The following is a 22,501-nucleotide window of genomic DNA, read 5'->3' on the forward strand; positions in this document are numbered from 1 at the left end:
CAGGGGGAATGGAGGTTTGGGGGAAAGAGGAACAGTGCGTGCATGCTGATGTAGGAGAATGAGAGCTAGCTACACAATTCTGTCAAGGATGGGGACGAGCTCAGACAGTAACAAAACTAAAGGATCTATTTCCCCCACCCCAACACATGTTTGAAATACCATTGATGTGAGTGGTAGGAATGCAGTTTTATCAAGGATATTTATGCAGAGCTTTGCGGTCACTGAATTCACTTGAAACTATTTTGTGTTACTATTACTAAATAGATAGCATGTCTGAGGGCAATATTTTAGTTACTTAGCTTACATTTTATATCAAAGGATATATATTGTTCCATGATCTCTGTTCCCAGCCAAATGATAGGGGAATATATTAGCAAATGCTTATTCAATGGTAATCACCTGAGATCCACATAATAATTCTTCAGTTTCTTGCAGCTTGCTGTTAAGTGATGTGCTCCTGGGTCTGTTCCCTTTTAAGGGTACATCTACACTGCAATGAAAAACACATGACACCGAGTCGCAGAGCCCAGGTCAATTGACTCAGGCTGGTAGGGCTTGGATTGTGGGACTAAAAATTGCAGTGAAGATGGTCAGATTTGGGCTGGAGCTCAGGGTCTGAGAGCTCCTCTTCTCCTCCCCCACCCCCATTGTGGTGTTTCAGATTCAGAGGCCAGGCTTCAGCCAGAGCCCCAATGTCCACACTGCAAATTTTTAGCCCTGCAGCCCAAGCCTTGCAAGCCCACGTCAGCTGACCTGGGCCAGCCACAGCAACAGGTCTTTTATTGCAGTGTAGATGTACCTTTGAGGGAAATGCTAGGGTGGAAGAATGCCCAGGAGAGGAAAGATGGTTCAGTGGTTAGGGCAGTAGGCTAAGACTGGGGAGACCTGGTTTCAACTCTCTGCGCTCAGGGCCAGCTCTAGCGTTTTTGCCGCCCCAAGCACAAAAAAAAAAAAAAAAAAGTCGTGATTGCAATTGCGATCGCCGGCAAGTCCTTCGCTCCAAGAGGGAGTGACGGCCCTGCTACCGAATTGCCGCCGAACGTGCCACCCCCTCTTCATTGGCCGCCCCAGGCACCTGCTTGCTAGGCTAGGGCATCCTGTGGTAGAATCTTTGTGGAATTCATGTAGCATCTCAGTTCCCCAGTTGTAAAACTGAGATAACAGCACTGCTGGGGTGTTGAGGGTACATCCATCAAGAACTGTGATGTGCTCTGATAACGTACTGGGGGCCATAGACAGTACAGACAGCAGCGTAATGCAAAGAAGAAGAAAAAAGGCAGAGCCATGTGCAGAGATGACAATAAAATGGCCAGGGTGACTGACATGAGAGTAAGCCAATGAGGTTGCTTCAATCGCAGCAGCTCTCTGTTGAAGCACTGGATAAAGCCTATTCCATTCAAGAGCATTTGGAACCAAAAGGGCCCGATCCTCAGCTGGTATCAATCAATCTAGCTGAACTGACTTCACTGGAGCTATCTCACTTACACAAGCGAGGCACAAGCCCAACACATTTGCTCTTAACCAGGGCTGAATGTCAGTCCACCTTTAAATCAACTGATCAGCAACACCCTTGGAAAGCAAGGTGATTTCAGTTCAGTCCTAGGCCCTCTGCCCACCAATTATTTTCCACCAGGTGCCTTCTCTGAGGTAGGCTCTTCTACAGCCTAAACTGCAGGTACTGGTGCTGCAAGCCCAATAGGTACCGAAAGTGCTATACATGCTATAGGGTCGAAGTTTCCCCTCACCCTGGTTTCACACAAGTGTGACTCCATTGCCTGTAACATGGGCGCCAGGTTTGTATAATTTTTGGTGGTGCCTAGAATGGGTCCAAGTCCCGCCCCCCGACACACACACCTCCCTTGTAAGCCGATACATATTTTTAAAAATAAAGTAAAAGACTCAGGGCTGGGGCAGAGGGTTGGGGTGCAGGGAGGTGAGCACTCTGGCTGGGGGTCAGGATCTGGGGTGGGGCTGGGGATGAGGAGTTTGGGGTGCAGGCAGGCTGCCTCAGGGCTGGGGCTGGAGGAGGACTCCCCCAAGCCCTCTCCCCGCTGGCATCAGCGAACTCTGGGGGAGGGGCCCCTCTATCCCCGCCAATCAGGCCTGGCAACGAGGGGTGGGGGGTAAAGGGAACAATTGCCTAGGGGCCCGGACGATTTAAAAGGTCCTGGGGCCCCAGCTGCTGCCACAGTAGCTCTGCCTGCTCTAGGGAAAAGCGTCTCTTGATTCAGATGCTTTTGATATGCCCCATGCAGGTTCTGGGGTGGCTGAGGCAGCGGAGTAACAAACACCACTGCCTCAGCTGCCCAGGAACCTGCATGAGGCATATCAAAACTGTCTTTGAATGAAGAGATGCTGCAGCTTTTCCCCAGAGAAGGTTCGGTCGGCGCAGCTGCGGCTGCCCTGGGGCTCCTCTGGACAGGTGTGGGACAGGGCTGCGGCTGGCACAGGGCTCCTCTGGTGGGGGGAGGAGCCTCGGGGCTTCTCTGGGCAGGGGGCCTTGTGGCCCCGGACAAGGGTAGGGACAAGGGCCCCATTGATTGATCTGCCCTGAGGTCCAGAATTGCTGTCGGTGGGCCTGCCGCTGGCAGCACACTCATCCTGCACCACACTGCATGTGCTCCTAGGGCCCCTCTCTGCCGGCCCCCCCACGGTGCTGTGCGCACTGCCCAGCGCCGGGGAGGGGAATAGTGGGAGGATGTGCCCCATCACCTAGTGGCCTGACTGGTGAAGGGTCAGGGCCTAGGGGGAGGGCTGCCATCATGTCACGTGTGCTTCCTCCCTCTGCAGACCACAGCAGCAGCAGCCAGCTCAACCCACTCCGGTCTCTTTTAGCCGGAGCAGTGGAGCAGCGCTGGTGGGCACAGCATGAAAGGAGCCAGCCAGCAGCTGGCAAGGGAGCACAGCGCAGGAAGCAGCAGCCAGCCACTGCCCAGAGACACTCTGGGGAGGTGCACGGGGGCAGCAGGCGGAGCCGGAGGAGAAGCCTGGCCCCAAACATTGGTGGAGCACGGGCACCACGGACCCATGTAATTCACCGCTTATGGCCTGTAATGAAGCTACACCAGATGTACACAGGTGCAAACAATTGAAGAATCAGGCCATAGCACTGATCTCAGCTGCAGAAGTGTTGTCACTTTGCCATTTTTTTATACATCGAGTGTTACCTGGCTGCTTCCCAGCCTTCCAGGGTAGTTAAAAAACTAGACACGTTTTTTGCTGCCTTGCCTGCGAAAGAAGAAAGGTGGGGTCTCTACACATTGAAATATATCACCCAATAGTGCTTGACAATGAAGGGCTCGTTGTCAGATCTATCCAACTCCAAACAAAACTGGCTGACCAGTCCACCATTTTTACCTCTCCCCACACCTAAGGCTTCACCGCCGGGTCTCCTCCATAAGACTAGAAGGCAGGTTATAAAGCCTTGCTGTGATGAATAAAAGAGAGTACGTGGCAGCAGTCACAGATTGTGTCTCATGATGAAAGAGCAACCATCTTTATATCCTCTGTATTGTTGCATCTCACTAATCAAAGGGAAACAAGACTTGCTTTACTCAAGTGGATTCTCTTTGATGAGAATGGAACTGTCCTCAAAATGCACTCAAAGTGAGGACTCACAGGCACTTGGCTGAATTGTGTTGGGACACTCTTGGGAGCCAAAAATTGAAGTATAGGGACCTTCTATTGCCATGAGAGTTTCAATTGCTTTGTGGAGGACTTCCACACAGACAGCAACCATATATCTTCAGTGAAGACATGGCAAGTTGTGGTGCGAGTCTACAGCACACCAGTTTGCTGCATGTTAACTGGCCCTGGGGACCCTGTTACCACACACACTAGAACTTCCACAGTGCACTTTGAAACAGTAGTATGTCAAAGCATATTATGGAACATTTAGTGGATGGTAGCAGGGCCTCAAGGCTGCTTCATGTACGACAAGCTGGTGTGCTCTAGATTCAGAGCCCAGATTGCTCTAGAGTAAGCCTCCATGTAGACAAGCCCTTATCTTGGATTAAAGGAAAATAACAAACCCAAGACAGAACTAAGCTGAAGTCTCTATGAAAGAGCACAGTGAGAGTCTAACACATTAGTTAACTTACCCTTTTCTGGCATGATTGTACAATTTTGTGTAGACACTGCGCAAAGGGTGGATCAAGAGTTTGTGCAGCAGTTACTCTAGAATTTACAACAGGGTCATCTGACTCAAAAACAAAAAGGTGCAGGACATGGGGAAAAAATCATAATAGCTTCATACATGATAAGGGATTTGGCTAAGAAAAGGGAGTGTCACTTTTCTCATTTTGGGTCAAAGACTAGAATATGCCATGCAGCAGATCCATCAGAAAGCTGTTAGGCACAAAACGGTGTGGCACAAATAGGCGGGTTCTTTTCACACATCTGTTCTTCTACTTTGTGCTCATAAAGGAAAGTTCTGTTCACTCATTCAATATCTGAGTTATTAAACATGGCACATGGACATCCAGGACCCCTCATCACCCTGGTTGGAAATCATCTCCTCCCAGGAGCATGTCTGTAAGGTTAATGTTTGAGAAGTCCGATGGCTTCATAGTTTCAGGAGCTCAAAACTCCATCTTAGTGGGTGTGGAGGATGAAAAGCTGTTGCTATTCCAGCCCATACCTGTGTAAAATTTGGGAGGGGGGCAGTATTCACATTTATTTGTACTGTGTTAGTGCCTAGACTCAGGAAACCAGGATTTAATTTCCTATTCTGCCACATACTTCTTGTGGGACCTTGGGCAAGCCATTTACTCTGTGCCTCAGTTCCCCATCTGTGAATGGGGATTATAGCACTGCCCTACCTCAAAGATATTCCAGTAATGAAGGCCATGAAACTAAGTACCAAAGATATGCCGAACTCTTCCCCCCACCCCCCGCCCCCCCACTGAGGTGAGAAATTCATTATGGTGGGCACTATATGCAGGCATAGTAAGAAGCAGTCCCTGCTACCAAGAGCAGGTAACGTTGGTCTAAAACCGACAATCCAGAGAAAAAGGAGGGAGGAAGGATGGTCCAGTGGTTAACGATTTAGCCTGGGACTTGCGAGACCTGGGTTTTACACCCTCTTCTGCCACAGAACTTCTGTGTGATCCTGGGCAAATAACTTAGCCTCTTTGTATCTCAACTTCCTCTCTGTGAAATGGAAACAATGGAATTTCCCTACCACCTCACATGGGTGCTATGAGGATAGATGTATTAAGGGACTCTGGCTTTGTGTGGGGACGGATGATTTTCACTCTACTGTTTAGGTTGCTGCCAGTAGTGAGTGATGTATACTTCTCCACTCTTTGGTGTCTTACTGGCATAGATGTTCTCTGCCTGCGATACTGAGGTGCCCAGTGTTCTAGCAATAGCTAAGCAGTTGTACCCCAAAATTCAGACTGATCTATAAACCTATTTTGTGAACAAATTTTATATCCCATTCAACATACAGAATGTATGAATATGGTGCATTTGGCTACAGGGTAGGAGACTAAAAGCTAGTTAACATTTCTGCCAGGGGGTATATTTAGATCATTCGTCCAAATTATGCAGGGTTCTAAATAAGCAGCTGAAACACCAGGTTGAGGCCACCACTACTGTGGCAAGGCATTTAGAATTGGATATACACAGGCCATAGCTCCATAGCCTGTATGTCTGCTCTTGTGCCACCCTGGGGGCACATACCAGCTGTACTGCCAATAGAGGGGGACTCCCTGAATGGCAGGCAGGACTGTGGATCCTATGCTGCAACTGCATGGGCCCCAGTGTAGGGGACGTGCCTGGAAGAAACAAGAAGGGTCTGGGGCATGGCTATGCCCATGTAATCCCTCACTGGTGGAGTATCCGCTTGGGAAACTGGGAGTAAATTATAGCAGACTTGAGGCTGCTCTAACTTTTGCTAGGGGATGGCCCACTCCCTGATGGGCCTCTGAATCTGGGGTGACATGGGACTCAAAGGATGCCAGTTAGACAAGCAATAGCTATAACTAGACACATCTAATGATGGATTCAGTATTTCCATGATTTTAAACAAAGCACAGTCTCGGTGTTGCCAGTTCTTCAAGGCTCATGCTATTTGTTTTTTCTTAAAGCCTGGACTGCTGGAATCCGGAGGTTGCATGAGAACCAGTTTTCATTCAGACAAAGATTTTTCTATCTCTTGTGGTTGTGAAGAGAAACTTGAGAATGTGAGGTGAGCGCAGACTGAAGGCTCAGAAATCAGAAGGGAGTAAAAGAAAACCCAACTGATATTTAAAATAAAAACACACGATGTTTAAATTCATCTCATGATTTGGGGGCCCTGATTTGTGAGTTTTGAATGTTTGGGATGGAAAATACTGAAGTCTGGACGCATTTTGTTTGATATAAGGAAGTTGTACAGAAGCATATAAGGTCTTTCAGAATGGTGCAACTATTTGATCAAGAAACAGTAACTGATCGCCCTCTACTGGAAAACTTGAATTACTGCTCTTTAATAGTATCAGAGGGGTAGCCGTGTTAGTCTGGATCTGTAAAAAGCAACAGAGAGTCCTGTGGCACCTTTAAGACTAACAGATGTATTGGAACATAAGCTCTCGTGGGTGAATGCCCTCTTCGTCGGATGCATGCTCTTTAATAGTACATCTTAATGCATAAGCCACCATAATATCCTTCTAAGATCACTTTAGTAGGTTTTCCTCTCTTATACTTATGCTGTCAATACAAACATTGCTGAGTTTACACCAGGCATTGTGCAATTACTCATCTATTAAATCAATTGATAGATATGGTGTAACATTCTCTTTACATGAAAAAAAGCTGAGAAGATTAATCTCATTGCTTAAAGCAGCCCATGTCCTAGAATGCCTTATTAGGTTGAAACATCAACACTGCAGTGAATTCCATGCATTAGCTGCCGTTGGTTAAGGCCTCGGTTAGGCAATCCTTCCCTATTCAGAAAAGCAGTTCAGTGTATTCATCATCATCGGAAATCCTTGAAGTCAAGGATGGTTTTCTTTCATGGATTGTCCATTTCAAAGTATTTGTGGGGCTGCTGATGGATGATAAGGCCTATTCTGGAGCCACAGACTCTACCACATTGCAGAGGTGTGTTTCTGAGCAGAGCAGGTGAACCTGGGGTAGTGGTTAAGGCCATAGCATGCTCTTTCTGTCGCTTTCGTTTTTCCTTTACATGTAGTTGCATCTGATTCTCAAAGTGCTGAGTTCTCTGCCTCAGCCTCCATTGTCGTCGGTCCTGGGTTATACAGTCCCATGAGTTGATTTCAATGTTGCATTTCCTCATATTAGCCTTGAGGACATCCCAGTAGCGTTTTCTGCTCTCCTCTGGCGCATTTACCTTGGCTGAGTTGAGAGTAGAAGACTTGTCTGGAATCATCTGGACAGCATGGCCTGCACAGCAAAGTTGATGATGAATAATCATTGCCTCAATGCTCGTAACATTGGCTTGTGAGAGGATGCTGATGTTAGTTCATCCATCATCCCACTTGATTCAAAGAATCTTACGCATACTACATTGATGATACTTCTCCTGCGCCTTAAACTTTCTCCTATATGTTGTCCACATTTCAGCCCCATACAGTAGGGTGGGGATCACAACAGTTTTATAGACCATGAGTTTGGTTTTGATTCTGATGTTGCAATCTTCAAACACCCTCTTTCTCAGAAGACCAAAAGCTCTGCTTGCACATTTGAGCTGGTTCTGGATTTTTTCCATCAATATCAGCTGTTTGTGAGAGGTGGCGTCCAACATATGGGAAATGAGAAACATTTTCTAGTGGGTTATCATGGATCTGTATTGCTGGCGCTGAGAATTGTGCACCAGGACCTTTGCCTTCTGGATGTTAAGTGTCAGTCCTGTTTTCTGGTATGCTTCAGCAAAGATGTTGATGATTGCCTGAAGATAGCTGTTTCTGAGCGAGCACACACAACAGCGTCATCAGCATACTGGAGCTCAGCGACTGAAGTTGGCGATGCTTTGATTCTGGATTAGAAGCAGCCAAGGTTGAACAGCTTGACAGTTATGCAGTAGATTAGCTGAACTCCTATCAGGATCTTAGGGCTTGTCTACACTACCAGCCGGATCAACGGACAGTGATCGATCCGGCAGGGGTCGATTTATCGTGTCTAGTATAGACACGATAAATCGACCGCCAATTGCTCTAGTGTCAACTCTGGTACTCTACCTCAATGAGAAGCGCAAGGGGAGTCGACGGGAGAGCGTCTCCCATCAACACGCCACAGTGAAGACACCGCGGTAAATAGATCTAAGTACGTCGACTTCAACTACGTTATTCACATAGCTGAAGTTGCATAACTTAGATCGACCCCCCCCATAGTGTAGACTGTCCCTTAGTGATCAAATAGAACATCACAGCAAGGGAGATAGAGAAGAGCGTGCAGCAATGACAGAGCCCTTCTTGACACCTGTCTTAACCTTAAAAGGGGCGTAGTAGATCCATTACAGAGGATTACCATTTGCATGTCATCATGAAGAAGACAAAGAATGGTAACAAATTTCAGTGGACATTCATACTTCAGAAGGATTCTCCACAACACTTCCCTGTTAATGGAGTCAAAGTCTTTTGTCAGATCAATGAATGCCACATATAGTGGTCTGTGTTGTTGTCTACATTTTTCCTGCAGATGGCAAGCAGTGAAGATCATGTCAATAGTGCCTCTAGATGGTCTAAACCCACACTAAGATTCAGGAAGAATGTCTTCAGCAAAAGGGAAGATGACAGTTCAGGAGAAGTCTTGTGAGGACCTGCAGTTGCTAACAGAGAGATTCCTCTATGATTTCCACAATCAGATTTATCTCCTTTCTTGAAAATCGTCACAATCATAGCATCTCTAAATTCATCTGAGATTTTCTCATTGTTCCAGATTTTCAGAACAAGAGTGTGTAACTGTGAGGTAAGTTCATCTCCAGATGCTTTGTTCTTGATCTGTTTAATAATTCTGCACACTTCTCCCAGGGTTGGAGGTATTCGAGTTCATCTCTGATCAGATGTTGTGGAGTGAAGGTGAAATACATTTCACTGTATAAGCATCCTGGTAAAGCACTCCTGCTGGACACTCACGAAGCTGCTGTGTTTGGAGCCCATCACAGTGCTTTAAGCATTCTGAGTCTGGGTAGACTCCAGCACGGTCTCTTTATTTGGCCTCTTTGGCACACTCCCTGTTACCCCTTCACAGAAATCCAGCTGCCCTAGGCCCCCAGGATCAGTATAAACATATTCTTTCCCAGAGCTCGAACCTTGTGGGCACTCTAGTTTACTGCTTAACTCTTCAGGCACACATAGTTGAAGCCCATAACACAGAGACTGTGCAAAAATAGGATTTTAAGACAATTACTCTTCATTTTAGACAACACAACAAACAGATTCAGACAAAATAATAAATGCCTGCATGCATTTTCTTGCATCAATTTCCTCACCACTCTGACGTTAACCCAGAGAATGCTCCATGGTCCTCTGGATTGTCCAATATCCCCCACCTGCAGCTCATGGCTTCTCCTCCAAATCACAAAGCCTCTCCTCCCGCCAGTTTCCTTTGGCTTTAGCTGGTCCTGCAGTTAAAAAAAGGACCATTTGCTACAAAAGCATGCCTCTTTGTTCCTCTCTCCTGCTTCCTTTGTCACTCATTCTGCAACTCCCTCCTAGCACTAACACCTAGTTTCTTTGTTCCCCCTTTCTGGGGAAATTCAACCACTCCAAACCCCATCTCTGCAGACAAACTTGGTCAGCCTGGCTTCCCCAGGTGCTTCCACTTGAATGGAAGTCATCAATATTTAATGATGCTCCATTGTCCCTGGTCTAGAAGATACAAGACACAGCCCTGGCAGCAAATGATGGATTCCATATCCACTGAGGCATTCAGTGATATAGTTATTTCATGTCATATCAACCAGAATTCATAATTTGTACGTAGACACATTCCCCAAATCATCAGAGTGCTTACATCAACTGCTGTGCTGAAGCAAACCCTCAGGTAGGATTACTCACATTTAGGCCTTCTCTACAAGTAAGAGTTTGGCCACTTTATTTATACCAGTATAATTAAAGTGCCAAAATACCCATCGTGTAGATGCAGTTATAATGGGTAACGGTGCTTATATGGAGTTTATTCCAGTTTGATGAAGCAAAATAAGTTATATCAATCTAAAGTGCCTGATACCAGTATGACTGCATCCACAATAAGGCTTATACCAGTATATCTATATTGGTAAAAGACTCACACCCCTAACCAACATAGTAATACCTGTATAACTTTTTGGGGCTTGTCTTCACTACCCGCCCGGATCTGTGGGTAGAAATCAATCTCTCCAGGATCGATTTATCGCATCTCGTCGGGATGCGATAATCGATCCCCGAATCGACACGTGTACTCCACCAGCCCAGGTAGGCGTAAGTGCCATTGATGGGGGAGCCGCAGCAGTCCATTTGCTGCCGTCCTCACAGCGGGGTAAGTCGGATCAGATACGTCGAATTCAGCTACGCTATTCCCGTAGCTGAACTTGCGTATCTGAAATAGATCCCACCCCCCCCGTAGTGTAGACGTAGCCTAAGATCAGGCCTCAGTCCATCATTGCTCCTGTAAGGTATGAAAAGCTATGAAAAATTCCTGTTCCTTACACTATTGTGCTTCACAACACACCTCCCAGAGTATGTCATGCTCATGGCAAGTTTAAATTCAGATTCTTTCCCCTGAGGTAATTGTATTGATCAAGTAATAAGACAGAGTACTAGCAAATTATCAGTAAGTTTCAGGGATAGAATTATAGAAATATAGGGCTGGAAGAAAGCTCGAGAAGTCATCAAGTCCAGTCCCCTAAGATGTGGAAGGACAAAGTAAACCTAGACCATCCCTGACATGTGTTTGTCCAACCTGTTCTTAAAAACCTCCAATGGGGATTCCACACCATCCCTTGGAAGCCTCTCCAGTGCTTAACTACCCTTTTAATTAGAAAGTTTTTCCTGATATCTAACCTAAATCCCCCTTGCTGCAGAATAAGCCCATTACGTCTTATCCTACCATCAGTGGACATGGAGAACAGTTGATCATAGTCCTCTTTATAACAACCCTCAACGTATTTGAAGGCTGTTATGTCCCACCTCAGTCTCCTTTTCTCAAGACTAAACCCGCCCAGTTACTTTAACTTTTCCTCATAAATCAGGTTTTCTAAACTTTTATCGTTTTGTTGTTGTTGGTCTCCTCTGGACTCTCTCTAATTTGTCCACATCTTTCCTAAAGTGTGGCACCTAGAACTAGACACAGTACTCCAGCTGAGGCCACACCAATGCTGAGTAGAATTGGACAATTACCTCCTGTTTCTTACATACAACACTCCCAATACACCCAGGAAAGATGTTAGCCTTTTTCATAGCCGCATCACATTCTTGACTCATATTCAATCTGTGATCCACTATAACCCCCAGATCCTTTGGGTGGAGAAAACAAAAAGACTGTTCATCTGTATTCATCAGACTTACTGGCCATTTTGGTAACTACCTAAATATGTTTTAACAGCTATTCTTAGGACTTCACACTTAATAGAAGGAAGCATCAATAAAAATTCTGGCAGAGGACAGCGAGAAAAAGGGTTATGATGAAAACAGCATTTGAAAACCTTCTCTCTTTATGTCAGTATGGATCTTCACATTAAATGGTACAAGAGGCTTTAGGGAATGATGTAAAGGCAGTAATGGTTAATGTAGGGGGACGTGCTCCTCTGTAATTGCCTCCTGTCAGTTCTGCAGCGTGCTGAGGGATAGTCCAAAGAGACAGGGCCCAGTTTATATTTCCATGTCCACAGAGCTCCTCAAACTTTGGGGACATTTTTTTGAAAGAAGTGTCAAAGAGCATTGCATGAACACAGAATGTCCTCAGAGGCGCATCACCTCTGGTATTGAGAAAAGGATCTCCCTGGTACTAAATTACAGATCTGAGAAAAGAACAGTAACAAAATAAAGCAACGCTCTGGGACGACGTTAGCCACAGATAGCCAAATTCAGCCCTAGAGTAAAAGGGTGCAGCTCGATTTATTATTGATGGCATTGCCAAGGTGCCTAAGTGGCATGGACCAGGACCCCATTGTGCAAGGTACTGTACAGGCATAGAACAAAAAGACAGGTCCTGCGCCAAAGACCATACAATCTAAGTAATAAAGTCAATGTAGTTGCACCCCTCTTTACACCAGATGCATTTGGCCCATTGACTTCTTGATCCTCAGGAGGCTGTAATATTAGCACTCAGAGATAGCAGTAGCGAATAGCAAATGAGAAAAGGTTCAGCATCACTTGCAAAGTATTAAACAACAGTGAAAAGCCCAGCAGAAATTGAGCTAATAGCACCTGCTGGAGGCCTTGAGCTAAAAAACGATTTGAGGTCATGAGATGACCTGATTATTTTAGTTCTCAAAATTATGCCATTGGCTCTGGGTAGATAGGGACGTGCCATGTTAGTGCTGAAGCATTTTGTATTGTTCAGTAGTTCCAGGAAATCCTGAGCCCATGTATAGAAGAGTTAAACATTACCAAAAAGGTACAAGACACTAGGAGCTACATTTCCTAATAAAGCAGGAAGTATGTATAAAAGCAACAGGGCTTTTGAATTCTCTTTAAATTGTGTTTATTACTCATGGACTGCCGTCCTCAGGCATGGCCCTGTACTATTTTTATTTATGGTGTATTCTGGTAGCACCTAGGAGCCCTAATAATGGACCAGGACCCCACTGTGCTCGGTGCTGTACAAACAGAACACAAAGATGGTCACTGCCCCAAAGAGCTTGAAAAAAATGGGGGGAGGGGTCTATCATAACCTGGAAGCAGCAGCAGCAGGTAAGACCATGCTTAAAGAGTGCTTCTCAGTGACCCGGCTTATTTATTTATTGCTAAATCTGCAACCGCTTGTAGACTCTTCTCTTTGCGCACTGGAGCTGATGATCTAAGTATAAACAACAGGCTGGTACAATTAGTCACCACATTTCTCCTTACAACTTTGCCATGTCTAATATTTTATTGATCTGTCCCCTTTCCACTCAGATTACCTGGTGCTCAGCTTTTCCTGACCTTTTACCAGCTGGGGTCCAGTCCATTACCTAAAGTACTGGACATGCCAGAACACAGATGTAGCAATCCCCTTGTTCTTCCATCCCATCATTTTATAAACACACACTCTTGACACACCATTTCTCTGTGGGTCACTGTTTCCCCTCCAAATGTTCGGTCTCCTCTTTGGCACAGCATGTTCAGAACATACCACGTTTCTGCTGCTCAAGGGCCTTAAAGCACTGGAGTCAGTATGATGCAGTGGATAGAGCACTAGCCTGGAAAGAAACCCGGCTTCTATTCCCAGCACTGCAACTAGCCTGCTGGTTGGACAAGTCACTTCCCCTCATTTTTCCTCATCTGTAAAATGGGGACAATGATATTTATCTCATTTGTGAAGTGCTTTGAGATCTACAGGTGAAAAGCGCTATATGAGAGCTAGGTGTTATTGTTATAATAATGGATCTAGGTACAGAATAAGCTTCACACACACTTTCTTCACCATGTCTGCTGTAGTTTGTCAAGATCAGAGTTAAAATAAAGCATCTCTTCATCACCTTGTCCAATTTTTTTTCACTCTTAATTAAAGTAATTCTTCACAACTTGCTTCTTACCATCAGCATGCACCGTGCTCGCTAACCTCTGGGCTATTGTACACTTCCACATAATACAAACATAATCAACCTTTGGAAAATGGAGTGTAAATTTTTATTTCTTTTCTGCAACAATCTGCTTGCTTGTTCATGACTGCAGGAAGAGACCAATATCAGAAGTCTTTTACGGGCGGGTATATCCAACACACTGACACTCATTGGGATACAGTAGTTTGGCTAATTTTTATTTGCTACACAGTGTGCATCTGTGAGTGTACATACACTTATTGTTGAAATATTCCTGATGAAATCTTCATAGACTGTATGCTTGTCAGGGCAGTCGGGGTGGGTAAATTTTTTCAAAACAGCCCATAAGACTTAGGAGTCTAAGTCTCATTGACATTTAGTGGGGCTCCTAAGTGACTTAAATACTTTTGAAAATCTGGCCCTAAGTGACTAAAGATGTGGATAAGTGTCTGATGAGATTTTCAAAATCCCCCTAAGGCACCCCCCCAGATGCCTACATAGCTTTGAAAATCTTGCCAATACTACTAGGCCCCTTAAGACACTATCATTGTTCGTGACATATTAATAAGCTCAGGAGCAGCTAGAGGTTTTTTGGAAGGCTTCTATACTCACCATTCTCCACCAGATGCAGAAGTATCATATAAAATGATGGGAATCCTTTAAAAAAAAATAGGCTTCGTGATTTGCTCACAACAAAGGCAAAGGCTAAGACAGTGGTTCCCAAACTTCCTGTCGCGCCCCCCTTGCCACTAATGGAATCTGTTCACACCACCCCCTCCCTTACAGCACAGCCAAGATTCTTCAGCAGAGGTGTTTGGGCTGAAGGCGGAGCTGGGGGCAGAACTAGGGATGGGGGGAGAGATGGGGCTAGTAGTGGAGCTGGCCTGAGGGTGGAGATGGAATGAGGGTAAAGCAGGGGGTGAAGTGGAGCTAGAGCTGTGTCTGCGGCCGAACTGGGCTGGGGGCGGAGCAGGGGGTGAAGTGGAACTGGGGCAGATTGTTGCTATTGAAATATGTTGTGAGTTTGGGAGTCACCACTCCTAGCTCTCCAGTGACAACAACAATAGGAGGTGACCAACACCCAGAAGGCGTTAAACAACCATTAATCAGCAGGGGAGTTGTAAACAAGGTGTTTACAATTCTGTAAGAGAGTTGTTGAAGCACAACACAATGGGGCTTATTCAACTGTATGACTCAGTTGTACAAGACCACACCAGGGGGATTGCTCAACTGTGGGACTCAGTAAGGCCCACCAGGACATGTCTGGGCTAGTGTTTTCCAGCCACATGGACTGAGGATATAAAATAAGGGACAGTGGCATCATGCAATTACCTCTTTCCTCATTCACCTATGCTCAAGACAACAAGAACCCTCGGAAGACAAAGACTTCTGGGCTTGTTTTATTTGAAGATTGCTTATTTGGGGTTTTTTTTGTAATAGGTGACCAACACAAAGTTATAGTTTAAAGATGGTTGTAGGAGTGGTTTTGGGGGAACGGCGGTGCCGATGGAGCACCCGTTGGCACTGGGGCTGTCAATGCCAAACTTGGCGTTGGTATGGGCACCGGAGACACCGATGGTGCCACTGGTGGAGCTGGTGCCGAACCAGCTGCCTGAGCCGACGAAGGTGGTGGAGCCATTGTCTGTGCTGCTGTCAGTGCCAAGGTTGTCGTCGGTGCCAAAAATGCTGCCAGGGCCGGAGCAGCAGTCGGTGCTGAGATTGTTGTTGGTGCCAAGGTCAAAAGAGTCGCCGGTGCCGAGGCTGGTGCTGGCAATGGTGCTGCAGCTGATGGCATTGGTGTGCGGGTAGGCCCCAAGGCGAACTGCGCGGTTGACGGCGGGACGAATGTGGATGAGGCCACCGAAGACTCTGCAGAGCGGTGCCCTTGGATGCCTCCTTGGTGCTGGGGAAAGGCCCCGGGGGTCCAGATGGTCATTGTGGTGGATTCTGCCACTGAGGTGGCCACGCCTGGAGCTCTTGCCTGTCTCACCTTGACCTCGATCATCGGCTCCTACTCCTCCGAGAGCAGTAGGAGTCAGACTCTGACTCCGAGGTCTCCAAGACAGAAAACCAGGGAGGAGCCGAGCTTGAGGGCATTGAGCGACTAAGCTCTCTATCCAAGTGGGCTGGTGCCGTAGGATGTGGAGGGGGGGAATACCTGGACATCATTGCTGGCTTCCCTCTTGATTGCACCTGGGGGCAGGGTGGGACTGCCAGTGCCAGAGGTTCCTCCCTCATGGGGGGGTGAAAACGGTGCCGTAAAGCGCAGCAGTTCCGAGCAGCTTCGAAAGCTTCTGGCATCGAAGGAAGCGGCAGCTGCTGGCCCGTAGGGACCAGTGAACATGGGGGGCCTGGACTCAACTGCCTCGCCTGGGCAGGAGTCGACGTGGTCCTAACAGGGGATCTCGAGCTGTGGCCTGGCAGGGATCTCACTTCTCTAGATTTAGACGGAGATGACCAACTGTCCGGCTTCTTTTTCTTCTGAGGCACTGGTGAGTGACTGCTGCCTGCTCTCCACTGGGCCTCAGGAGGTGCCATGCCAGTACTGAGTGTCCCGGGACGAGTCCTTTCTTGGCCCTGAGCTTGATGACGACGCCGGGGTGCTCCGCATTGACAAGGAAGTGCTAGGATCCGAGTCCCCTAAGCCCAGGTCTGAATGGGGGCATAGAGTTGCCTCCATGAGGATCACTTTAAGCCGCTGCTCCCTTTTTTTTTTTTTTTTTTTTTTTAAAGAGTTCCAGGGCAGAACTCACAGCAGATCTTACAGCGAGCCTTTTGATGACCATCCCTGAGGCACCGTAAACACGAGGAGTGTGGATCGCTCTTTGGCATGTGCTTCGCACAGATCACACCGTTTTTAAACCCCAGAAACCAGGGCATACCACAGCTTCAGGAGTCAGAAGGGGGGTAGAAACCCCCAACAACTCAAATTACTAACTACCTAGATTAATTATGTACAAACAACTGGAGTTGAATGCGCTTGCTAAAGCAAGGGCTACAGCAAGTTCCAGCCTACCGTCACTGGCGATAAGAAGGAACAGAGGGAGTGGCGGGTCGGTAGAGCTCTATATGGAGCACCATGAAGGCGTGACTCCTGGGGGTGCCCGGACTGACCTGACAGATGCTGCTATGGGAAAAATCTTCTGGCTACTGTGCACGTGCGCAGGCACACATCTGATTGGAATCAACATGAACAAGCACTCGAAGAACTAGAACTATTAAAAAATGGAATGAGTATAAATACCCCCACTACCCTCTCTCTGAAATAGGTTGGGCTTCTTTTGAAAGAAAGTGCCACTTTTTTTTTTTTTTCCTTGTGAGACTTGGCAACACTCCCAACGTACCGGCCATAGGCTGAACTGCTTAAAACTGCCATATCAGTCCTCGGCTGTGTGCCAACGTTGCACACACACTTAAATTACCAAACATTTAAACTATAAACCATCACCTTATTTCTTCTAATATGCTTAATTGTTATGGTCTACTGCTGCTACCCCATTTCTTACCACTTTAGTTAATTTTATTCTGTTACCCCTCCCCCCCCATTTCCAGTTAATGGTGGCAAAGCAATGTTCTCGGTGCTGTGCTTAAAACAGAGCAGCTCAAAACCCTTTATCAATGGAAGGCTGAGTTATTTTATGATTATTACTATTTAATTATATAGCGCCAATCCTCAAAGCAGACCCAAGCCTGGGCAAAGGCACCTCCACTATGGATCAGCACCTTGGGAGAAACCGCAAGGATGCCAGAGGGGTAGGTCACCATCAGGTAGGTGGAGTGCTCCAGGAATGGCTCAAGAAGGCCCCCAGCGAATGGGATGCCACACTAATCACGAGAGGCAGGGATAAGTGCCACACCATGGACTGCTCACTGAGATGTGTAAAAAGAAAAAGGAAGCAAGGCCCTGCAAGCTTTCCAAACAAAGACGCCAAGATCATCTGCAGCCCATTGAGGGCTGCTTCATGAGAACCAGGATGGGCATCTGCAGCCCCCTGAATGCTCCTCTGCGAGAATCTGAGTGGTCATTTGCAGTCCACCATGGGCTGCTCTGCTAGATCCTGGCTAGACACTACTTTCTCTGAGCCTCAGATTTTGCACCTTGGGCAGCTGGACATTACTGACAGACAGTCATTTTGATGCAACGTGTTTAAAGAGTGATTTTTCTCAATATGTTGGAGTCTGATAGGTGCATCAAATGCATTGAAATCACCCAATCAACAAGTCTATGATATGGTCTGAAATGGGGGTCACTTCCAAGTCATATAAATGTAAATACGCGTTTAAACTCACTTCTCTTTATTTCATTGCACAAAACCTTTCATTAAAAGGCACTGTCAACTCCATGTCACTTTTAGAATAACGTCTACCTAGATTTCCTGATTGGGAGCCATCTTCTTCTCTGTATAGCTTGAACTTGTTACTTGGCTCGACTTGCAATGGAGGTTGTCTGTAGGACCCCACCTCATTTGTTGCACTAGTTGGAAGGTGTGTAGTGAATGAGATAGGAGATTGCAGGAAGAGAAAAGATTGTCTCCTGGATAAGAAAATTGAATGCCAGCTTGCAGAATTGGATTCTTCCAAAGAGTTCCTGTGTGAAGCTGGGCGAGTCACTTGAACCAAGGTTTTCAGAGGTGGCCACTAACTGCATGAGACAGCTGGGGCCAGATTTGCAGAAGTGGTGAGCACTCAGGACTGCAAGTGAGCTGTGCTTTGAACATATGAAGTGCTATAAAAATGCAAAGTACTCGGCACAGATACAGACAGACGACATCTTCCTCTCCAAATGCAAACAGATGGACATCATACCAAATGGACTGAAGGTAAAAAATCCATTGCAATCAACATACTACACTGACTATGGTGAGAGACTGTGTCACACACTTTCAAAGAAACCGAGGAACCACCTGATCAGCATCCTGTACAGCAGACAGGAGAAGATCAAGAATGAGCTTTCAGAACTGGAGACTCTCATACAAAACCAACCTTCCACACAAATAGGGTGACCAGACGTCCCGATTTTATCAGGACTGTCCCGATATTTCCTTGTTTGTCCCGCGTCCCGACCGACATGCGGTCGGGACACTGGACAAACAAGGAAATGCCCCGGAGCCTAGAGCCCGGAAGTGCTTGCACCCCCCTCCCCCGCCCCGACTCCGCCCTCTCCTCCCCCGATTGGCTCCCTCCCCAAATCCCCGCCCCTTCCCCGGGCTCACCATTCCTCCTCCCTCCACAAGCGCTGGAGGGAGGCCCGGGAGACTCAGGGGAAGCGCGGGGCCGGGGTGAGTAACAGTCCGGCCTGGCCCCGAGCAGGCAGGACTCAGTTGGGTGGTTGGGAGAGGAGGGGGGCAGCCCGCGGGGCCAGGCGGCGGCTGTTGTTGTCCCCCCGGGCAGCGGGACTCGGGAGCAGCCGCTGCTGCAGCTCCCACTGCCGCGGGGGAGGAAGCGGCCATGGCGCTCCGCGGCTGCGGCGCCTCCGAACCCCCCGAGCCGGGGCCTGCTGCAGGGACCCAGCAGCGCGCACGCTGGCCCCAGCCCCTGGCCAGTCACGTCTGGGCTGCTGCCCAGCTGGTGCTATCCCGCGGCGGCCCCGGGGCGGAGGCATCGGCAGCCCAGCCCCGTTCGTTCCCCTGCGGGACGGGGGGGCTGGGGCCTGCTGCCCCCACTCCGGGGCCGCCGCGGGATAGCACCAGCTGGGCAGCAGCCCAGACGCGACTGGCCAGGGGCTGGGCTGGGCGCAGCGTGCGCGCTACTGGGTCCCCGCAGCAGGCCCTGGCTCGGGGGGTTCGGGGGCGCCAGAGCTGCAGCCGCGGAGCGCCATGGCCGCTTCCTCCCCCGCGGCAGTGGGAGCTGCAGCAGCGGCTGCTCCCGAGTCCCGCTGCCTGGGGGTGAGAACAGCCCCACCGCCTGGCCCCGCGGGCCGCCCCCCACTCTCCCTACCACCCAACTGAGTCCAGCCTGCTCGGGGCCAGGCCGGACTGTTACTCACCCCGGCCCCGCGCTTCCCCTGCGTCTCCCGGGCCTCCCTCCAGCGCTTGCGGAGGAAGGGTTTTTTTTTTTTTTGGCCCCGCCCCCCGCCACGTCACCCTCCCCCCCGCGTCCCGATATTTGTCTTGGGTGATCTGGTCACCCTACACACAAACTTCCACGTGGCTGGACTTTACAAAAATGAGACAAGCCATTTACAATGCACACTTCACTTCTCTACAGAGGAAAAAGGACAGTAAGCTATCTAAACTCCTACCTGCCACAGGGGGCTACAACAGTGGTACCCTCAACTCATCTAACAACATTGTCAATCTTTCCAACCATACACTCAGCCCAGCAGAAGAGTCTGTCCTATCTCGGGGACTCTCTTTCTGTCCCACCATCCCCACGAACACGATACAGTTCTGCGGTGATCTGGAAGCCTACTTTCGTCGTCTCCGCCTCAAGGAATATTTTCAACGCGCCACTGAACAGTGCACTGACCCACAGGAACCCTCCTACCAACACTACAAGAAGAAGAACTACTCTGCGTGGACTCCTCCTGACGGTTGAAATGACAGACTGGACCTCTACATAGAGTGCTTCCGCAGACGTGCACAGGCTGAAATTGTGGACAAACAACATCACTTGTCCCATAACCTCAGCCGTACAGAACGCAATGCCATCCACAGCCTCAGAAACAACTCTGACATTATCATCAAAGGGGCTGACAAAGGAGGTGCTGTAGTCATAATGAACAGGTAGGATTATGAACAGGAGGCTGCCAGGCAACTCTCCAAGACCACATTCTACAGGCCACTATCCTCTGATCCCACTGAGGAATACCAAAAGAAACTACACCATCTGCTCAAGAAATTCCCAGCTACAGCACGGGAACAAATCTACACGGACACACCCCCAGAACCCCGACCAGGGGTATTCTATCTGCTACCCAAGATCCATAAACCCGGAAACCCTGGACGCCCCATCATCTCAGGCATTGGCGCTCTTACAGCAGGATTATCTGGCTATTTGGACTCTCTCCTCAGACCCTACGCTACCAACACTCCCAGCTATCTTTGAGACACCACCGACTTCCTGAGGAAACTACAATGCATTGGTGTTCTTCCTGAAAACACCATCCTGGCCACCATGGATGTAGAAGCACTTTACACCAGTATTCCACATGAGGATGGCCTACAAGCTGTCAGGAACAGTATCCCTGATGAGGCCACAGCATGCCTGGTGGCTGAGCTTTGTGACTTTGTCCTCACCCACAACCAGTTCAGATTTGGGGACAATTTATACCTTCAAGTCAGTGGCACTGCTATGGGTACCCGCATGGCCCCACAGTATGCCAACATTTTTATGGCTGACTTAGAACAATGCTTCCTCCGCTCTCATCCCCTAGTGCCCCTCCTCTACTTGCGCTACATTGATGACATCTTCATCATATGGACCCACGGAAAGGAGGCCCTTGAAGAATTCCACCTGGACTTCATGCCTCCAGCTTCCATCCAAGACACATCACACGATCCATTGTCTACAGCCAAGCCCTAAGATACAACCGAATTTGCTCCAACCCCTCAGACAGAGACAAACACCCACAAGATCTTTATCAAGCGTTCGTAAAACTACAATACCCACCTGGGGAAGTGAGGAAACAGATTGACAGAGTAAGACAGGTACCCAGAAATCACCTACTACAGGACAGGCTCAACAAGGACAATAACAGAACACCACTGGCCATCACATACAGCCCCCAGCTAAAACCTCTCCAGCGCATTAGCCACGATCTACAACCTATCCTGGAAAACGATCCCTCACTCTCACAGACCTTGGGAGGCAGGCCAGTCCTCGCTTACAGACAACCCCCCAACCTGAAGCAAATACTCACCAGCAACTACACACCACACCACAGAAACACCAACCCCGGAACCAATCCCTGTAGCAAACCTCGTTGCCTACTCTGTCACCATTTCTACTCTGTCGACACCATCAGAGGACCCAACCACATCAGCCACACCATCAAGGGCTCATTCACCTGCACATCCACTAATGTTATATACGCCATCATGTGCCAGCAATGCCCCTCTGCCATGTACATTGGCCAAACCAGACAGTGAGGTTTTTACCCACGAAAGCTTATGCCCAAATAAATCTGTTAGTCTTTAAGGTGCCACCAGGCTCCTTGTTGTTTCTGCGCCTCAGTTCCTTAGCTCGACAGAGAGGATAATACCACCACCTATTCTCACAGTGGTGTGGAGAAGATTAATTAATTAATGTTTGTGAAGCACTTAGATGTTATGGTGAGAGCACTATTAACACAGCCATCAGAAAATTAATAATTTTGTATTCATTCAGTGCAGGGTTTGAATGGTGTGCAATAACAAAGACCTGGGGCCAGACATTGAATGTGGAAGATAAAAGTAGTACTGAGTAACTTCCCATTCACCAAATGAGGCAGGGGTTCTATGGGAAAAACAGTATATGGTAAGGTAAGGCTGGTTTATAATGCATATGTAGAAGAGGGCTGAATTAAGAGGCACAGGCAACCTTAATTCTGGCATTTTCTAATTTTTGAGTGCTTGACTTTGCAACCGTAATACTCATTTAACATAGATATGCAGCATTAGATTTAAAAAACAAACCAACTTAAATCAGATGAAAGGCTAATTGCTTTTACATTTTCTTATAGTTACTTCTGCTTTTTTAAAAGAGAGGTCATTTTCTATATTAAATTTATACATTAGGATTAGAAAACTGACTTGAGGCAGAGTAAGATGTTTATTAAGTATTGATTCCAATCCACAGCTTTTTTCCATTAAGTATATTTAACAGAACAGCCTATTTGTATGAGGCTTTTAC

The sequence above is a fragment of the Chrysemys picta genome, chromosome 4 (genome assembly GCF_011386835.1).
Source record: "Chrysemys picta bellii isolate R12L10 chromosome 4, ASM1138683v2, whole genome shotgun sequence".
Taxonomy (NCBI): Eukaryota; Metazoa; Chordata; order Testudines; family Emydidae; genus Chrysemys; species Chrysemys picta.